Below are 7,376 nucleotides of genomic sequence, written 5' to 3' on the forward strand. Positions count from 1 at the left end.
TCTCTGGGCCCTCTGTATGTCTTCCTTGGAGAAGCGTCTGTTCAAGTCCTTTGGCCATTTTTTAACTGGGTTGTTTGTCTTCCTGGAGTAGAGTTGTGCGAGTTCTTTATATTTTTTGGAGATCAAACCCTTGTCTGAGGTATCACTGGCAAATATGTTTTCCCATGCTGTTGGTTCTCTTTTCATTTTAATGCTGTTTTCTTTAGCCATGCAGAAGCTTTTTATTTTGATGAGGTCCCATTTGTTTATTCTTTCCTTTATGTCCCTTGCCTTAGGGGACATGTCTCTGAGGATGTTGCCACGTGGAATGTCTGAGATTTTCCTGCCAATGTTTTCCTCTAGGACTTTTATGGTGTTACAACTTATACTTAAGTCTTTTATCCACCTTGAATTTATTTTTGTGTATGGTGTAAGTTGGTGATCGAGTTTCATTTTTTTGCATGTAGCTGTCCAGATCTCCCAACACCATTTGTTGAAGAGTCTATTTTTGCTCCATTTTATGCTCCTGCCTCCTTTGTCAAATATTAATTGACCATAGAGACTTGTGTTTATTTCTGGGCTCTCTGTTCTGTTCCATTGGTCTATGTGCCTGTTTTTATGCCAGTACCAGGCTGTTTTGATTACAGTGGCCTCATAATACAGTTTGATATCAGGTATTGTGATCCCTCCTGCTTTGTTCTTCTTTCTCAAAATTGCTGCAGATATTTGGGGTCATTTATGGTTCCATATACATTTCTGAACTGTTCTATATCTGTGAAATATATCACTGGTATTTTAATAAGGGTTGCATTGAATCTATGAATCACTTTGGGTAGTATGGTCATTTTGATGATGTTAATTCGTCCAATCCATGAGCATGTACATGCTTCCATTTGTTTGTGTCTCCCTTAATTTCTTTCTTCAGTGTTGTGTAGTTTTCTGAGTACAGGTCTTTTACCTCCTTGATTAGGCTTATTCCTAGGTACTTTATTTTTCTTGTTGCTCTATCAAATGGGATTTTTTTTCCTGATTTCTGTTTCTGCTGTTTCATTGTTGGTGTACAGGAATGCCTTTGATTTCTGAGTATTGACTTTGTATCCAGCTGTTTTGCCAAATTCATTTATTAGGTTGAGTAGTTTTTGGGTGGAGTCTATAGGATTTTCCATGTACACTATTATGTCATCTGCAAACAGTGCCAGTTTCGTTTCCTCCTTTCCAATTTGGATGCCTTTTTCTTGTCTGATTGCTGTGGCTAGGACTTTCAATACTATGTTGAATAGGAGTGGTGAGAGAGGGCATCCTTGTCTTGTTCCTGATCTTAGTGGGAAAGCTCTAAGTTTTTGTCCCTTGAGTATGATGTTGGCTGTAGGTCTCTCATATATGGCCTTTATTATGTTCAGGAGTGCTCCCTCTATTCCCACTTTGCTGAGATTTTATCATAAATGGGTGTTGTACCTTATTAGATGCTTTTTCTGCATCTATTGATATGATCATGTCTGTGGTCTATTATGTTTATTGCTTTGTGAATATTGTACCATCCTCATATCCCAGGGATGAATCCCACTTGATCATGGTGTATGATCTTTTTAAAGTATTTCTGGATGTGGTTTGCCAATATTTTGTTGAGGATTTTAGCATCTATGTTCATTAGCAATATTGGCTTGAAGTTTTCTTTCTTTATATGTCTTTATATGGTTTTTGGATTAAGATGATGTTGGCTTCATAAAATGAGTTTGGGAGTCTTCCATCTTCTTGAATTTTTTGAAATAATCTCTGGAGGATGGGGGTTAGCTCTCCCTTAAATGCTCTATAGAATTCTCTTGTGAAACCATGTGGTCCAGGGCTTTTGTTTGTCGGAAGCCTTTAGATTACTGTTTCAATTTCATCAGGTGTTACTGGTCTGTTCAGGCTTTCTGCTGCTTCTTCATTGAGTTTTGGAAGGTTATGTTTTTCTAGAAATTTGTCCATTTCATCTAGGTTTTCACACTTCTTGGCATATACATCTTCGTAGTAACTACTTACAGTCCTTTGTATTTCTGTGCTATCAGTTGTAGTCTCTCCTCTTTCATTTCTGATTGTGTTTATTTGGGTCCTCTCTCTTTTTTTCTTGATGAGCTTGCTTAAGGGCTTGTCGATTTTGTTTATCTTTTCAAAGAACCAGCTCCTGGATTCATTGATCCTTAGAATTGGGCTTTTAGTCTCTATGTCATTTAATTGTCTCTGGTCTTGTTTATTTCCTTCCTTTTACTTGCTCTGAGATGTCTTTGCTGTTGTTCTTTGAGTTCTTGTAGTTGTAGTATTAGGTTGTTTATTTGAAGTGTTTTTATTCTTTTTAGGTAGGCCTGTATCACTATGAACTTCCCTCTCAGGACTGCCTTTGCTGTGTCCCATAGGTTTTGGGTTGTTGTGAGTTCATTTTCATTTCTTTCCAGAAACTTTTTGATTTCTTCCCTAATCTCATTCTTTACCCATTCATTATTTAATAGCATGCTATTCAATCTCCATGTTTTTGAGTGTTTGGGGTTTTTTTCCTTGAGATTTGTTTCTAGTTTCAGTCCCTTATGGTTGGAGAGAATGCTTGATATGATTTCAATTTTCTTGAAGTTGTTGAGGCTTGTTTTGTGTCCTATCATGTGGTCTATCTTTGAAAATGTTCCATGTGTATTTGAAAAGAGTGTGTATTTTGCTTCCTTGGGATGAAAGGCTCTATATATATCAGTTAAGTCCATTTCATCGAGGGCATTGTTCAATGCCACAGTATCTTTGTTGATATTTTGTTTGGAAGATCTATCCATTTTTGGCAGTGGGGTGTTAAAATCTCCTACTATAAATGTGTTGCTGTCAATATCTTTCTTGAAGTCCTCCAAGATTTTCTTTATGTATTTTGGTGCTCATATGTTGGGTGCATATATATTTACTATGTTTATGTCATCTTGATGGATTCTTCCGTTTAGAATTATGAAGTGACCTTCTGGTCTCTTTTTATGGCTCTTTTTTTTAAAGTCTATTTTGTCTGATATGAATATTGCTATCCTGGGTTTTTTTCCCTGTCTATTTACTTGGAATATTTGTTTCTAGCCCTTCACTTTCAGTCTGTGTGGGTCTTTTATACTGTGGTGGGTCTCCTGTAGGAAGTATATGCGTGGGTCATGTTTTCTTATCCATTCCACTATTCTGTGTCTTTTGACTGGAGCATTTAATACTACTACATTTAAGGTTATTATTGATATGTACTTATTCATTGCCATTTTTTTGTACCTGTGTTCCTCTCTCTTTCACTATTTTTCTTCCTGTTCTCAAAGCAAACCCTTTAGCATCTCCTGCAGAGGTGGTTTGGAGGAGGTATATTCTTGAGGCTTCTTTTGTCTGGGAAGCTCCTTATTTGGCCTTCCATTTTAATTGAGAGCCTTGCCAGACAAAGTAGTCTTGGTTGAAGGCTTCTGGTTTTCATTACTTGGAATATTTCTTGCCATTCCCTTCTGGCTTGGACTGTTTGCCTTGAGAAGTCAGCTGCTAGCCTTATTGGGGCTCTCTTGTGTGTTACTTCCTGTTTTTCCCTTGATGCCTTTAAGATCCTCTCTTTGTCTTGGAATTTTGCCATTTTAATTATGATGTGTCTTGCAGTGGGCCTCTTTGGGTTCCTCTTGCTTGGGATTCTCTGTGTTTCCTGGATTTGGGTGACTTTTTCTCTCATCAGATTAGGGAAATTTTCCATCATTACTTTTTCAAACAGGTTTTCTATCCCTTGCTCCTCTTCTTCTCCTTCTGGTATTCCTATTATACAGATATTGTTACGTTTCATGTTGTCCTGCATTTCCCTTAATCCCTCTTCATTCTTTCTGAGCCTCTTTTCCTTTTCTTGCTCTTTCTGGGTGTTTTTTTCTACTTTGTCCTCCAGCTCGCTGATCCGATCCTCTGCTTCTTCAAGTCTGCTTTTCATTCCTTCTACTGTGTTCTTCAATTCAGAAATTGTATTCTTCATTTCCTCTTGGCCCTTGTTGATAGTTTCTATTTCCTTTTTCATGTTGATATAGTTTGCAGTGAGTTCATTGTAGTTTCCCTGTAGTTTCTGGTAGTTCTCTTTGAGCTCAGAGAGCTCAGTGAGCTTCCTGATAACCATTGCTTTGAACTCAGTATCTGATAGTTGACTTGCCTCTTTTTCAGTTAGCATTCTTTCTGAGGCTTCTTCCTTTCCTTTCATTTGGGGATTGTTTCTTTGTCTTCCCATTGTTTGTGAGACTGTTCTTGTTAGCCTCTGCTTCTTAAATTGATCTATTCTGACTCCCTGGGTTTATGGTATGAACTTCTATGGTAGAATGCCAATGGGATTCAGTGGTGCTGTCTCCTTAATCTCCTGTGCTCAATGGTCTTGAGCTGACGTTTATGGGTCTAACACGGTCTAACTCTGGTCTTTTCAGCACTCCAGGTTTTATTGTCTCACCTGTGGGAAAAAGAGAAAGGGGGGAAGGAGGGAAAAAGGGAATAGAAAAGGAAAGGAAGGAAGAAGGAATAAAGAAAGATTGGAGGCAAGATAAGAAGGAATTTTAACAAAAATTAAAACAAAAGAATAAATAACAGAAGGCAGGAAGAAGGAATAAAAAAGGTAAAGGATGGAAGGAAGAAGGAATAAAAAAAGACAGAAGGCCCTGGCTGGTGTAGCTCACTTGATTGACTGCAGGCCTGCAAACCAAAGGGCCACCAGTTCGATTCCCAGTCAGGGCACATGCCTGGGTTGCAGGCCAGGTCCCCAGTAGAGGGTGAATGCAAGGCAACCACACCTTGATATTTCTCTCCCTCTCTTTCCCTTCCCCTCTCTCTGAAAATAAATAAATAAAATCTTAAAAAAAAAAAAAGACAGAAGGACAGAAAGGAAGAAGGAATTCAGGGGGAAAGGAGGAAAGAAAGAAAAAAAAAAGTCCTCTGCTGGCTTTAAATTGGTCACGTTAGTTCTGCTGGGCCCCCAGTCTGCTAATCTGGGTGAGTGCTGGGGCTGCTTATCCCCCGATCACAGTCCAGGGGCTGAGGGGGGAGGGGTGCCAGAGGCCACAGCTGCTGTGGAGAGTTCTCTAACTAGCGGCTGAGTGCCTCTATTTTCTTTTTCTTTTTGAAAAATTCTTCCTATTCAAGCCCCCCTGGTCCAAACAAGCACCTGGCTGCTCACACAGCTCAGCCTGGCTCTCTCCCAAGAATCCTGCAGCAGACCCTGCGCCCAGGCCAGGGCTTCAGCTGCCCTGGTTCCCGAGCAGGTCCCAGGGACCTTACTGTCCTTAAGCACTCTTCTTACCGTCAGATCTTTCAATGTCCTCTATCTTTGGTCTCCGATCTTCATATATGCTGGAATACCGTTGGCTGTTCGCTCTGCTCCTCAGATCAGCTAGGTGTTTCACTGGTGTTGAGGGGAAGTGGACTCCGCTCCCACCTATCTTGCCGCCATCTTCCCCCAATCGGAAGTGTATTTCTTAGAGAAAAAATATTTCCCAAGAAGTCATGATACAAGAAATGTTAAAGGGTCTTCTTGACCCTTTAAGGAGAAAGAGGAGAAGGAGAAGAAAGGAGATGGAGGGAGAAAGAGGGAGAAGGAGGGAGAAAGAAGGAGAAAGAAGAAGAAGGTAAAAAATATGAGTAATAAATGGCCATTAAAGGAAAAAAAGAAGTAATGATAAAGTTTTGCAAGGAAGGGGATTAAGATGATAGGTAGTCCAGGTTCATTTGGAACCAACACGTCATTTTTTAGTTACTGTCTTGAGCTGGTGGTACACTTTTTGTTTGTAGTTCCTGTTGACTCTAGCATGTTGCCTTTGTCTCCACTTACCCCCTCATCATTCCTGCTGGGTCCTGGTTAATACACCATAAATACCTAAACATCACTCTGCCCCTAATTACCTCCACATTTAAAATTCTCAGAATTTTTACACTATCTCTTGGTATTTCTCTGGCATTTGCAGTGTCTAATTCAATTGGACTGTTACCACACATGTCAACTATAATTGCTATTCTATTCATTCATTCATGTAGCAGATTTTTATAGAGAACTGTGGTGGACTGAATAATTGTGCTCAATTCTGTTCCACTATTTTCAGTATGTAGTTCCCATCTTCGAAATTGTTTGAAAGCCCCAGGTGCTGAAACTTCAGCCATGAATTCCATATTTCAGGGAGCACAAAAGAGGAAGAATGGAAGGAAGGGAAACAAATCTTCACTGGATTTTACTTCTATCACATTTGCTAGAATTTATGATCATAACTGGTGCAAAGGAGTCTTAAAATTTTAATCTATAAATGCAACACGTGTCACTGTCCTGAATTAAATCAGTTATTTTGCTGTTGAGCAGAATGGGGAAAATAGATGTTTGAGCAAGTAAGTAACAATCTCTGCTCACCTTAAGTTCTCACATTTACAACGTTTCTGAAGTCAGGTATATTGTACTAACATTGATATGTACTTTTTCCTGAAAACTCATTTTTAAGTCAATAGAATGTATTACTGATTTAAAAAAAATAGTAACATATCAGCTTTCTGGGTGAGAATAAAATTAGAGCACAATAAGTTTTTTAGGATATGTTCAAGGCTTATGAATTACCCTGTCCCTCACAAAAGGAAATATAACCTTTTCAAGATTAAAATATTTGTGTCTGCCAGACTCTGAGTATCTATTCCATGAGAGAGAAACTCTCCAAATTTTTGCCTTTGGGGCTCTGTTTTTCTAGAATCCTCTTATCACGCCTCCAGAGAAGGCATCCAGTTACGGACAGCTTTGAATTTGGCAATCTCTGCTGTGGACCTGCTTCTTTGTGATTACTCTCTAATCACTGTAATTGAATTGTTTATTGCCAAAGTTTTCCAGCCAGGATGAGTTAAATCATTTCTTTGGATGGATGACTTCTACAGATGACTACTTGTATCTATTATGTGTTGATTTAAACTAATTTAACCACCAAGGCTCCTCTCACTTCCTAGTTCTGGGGACACCTATCCTCTTCAAGTACGTCTAAGGTGGGCTACATTCCTTAACTGAAAGAGGAGTTACCTGTGTATGTAATTTGAGAAAAAAAACTTTTAGTAATTCTTTAATTTCTGAAGCTATGCCATTCACAGAGACATAGATTCAGGCATGAAGGGAAAAGATAAAGATATACATTAATCTTTGTGGTCTATTTTATAGAGTTGCTTGTGAAATAGTGTTTCCTATATTATCCCTGGAAGACATAAATACAGAAGTTTATTAATTTTTAAAATTTCTCTTATAAGTAAATGCTTTATGTGCTAAATACATATTTTGCTATACATTGGGCAAGCTTTAGATACAGTGTTTGAGATCTTTTGAGTTGCATAGATTTACTACAGATAAAAATAAAGCTACTATAGAGCATTAAAAATAAAACATCAATTTTAAGACA

The sequence above is a fragment of the Desmodus rotundus genome, chromosome 11 (assembly GCF_022682495.2).
Source record: "Desmodus rotundus isolate HL8 chromosome 11, HLdesRot8A.1, whole genome shotgun sequence".
NCBI lineage: Eukaryota > Metazoa > Chordata > Mammalia > Chiroptera > Phyllostomidae > Desmodus > Desmodus rotundus.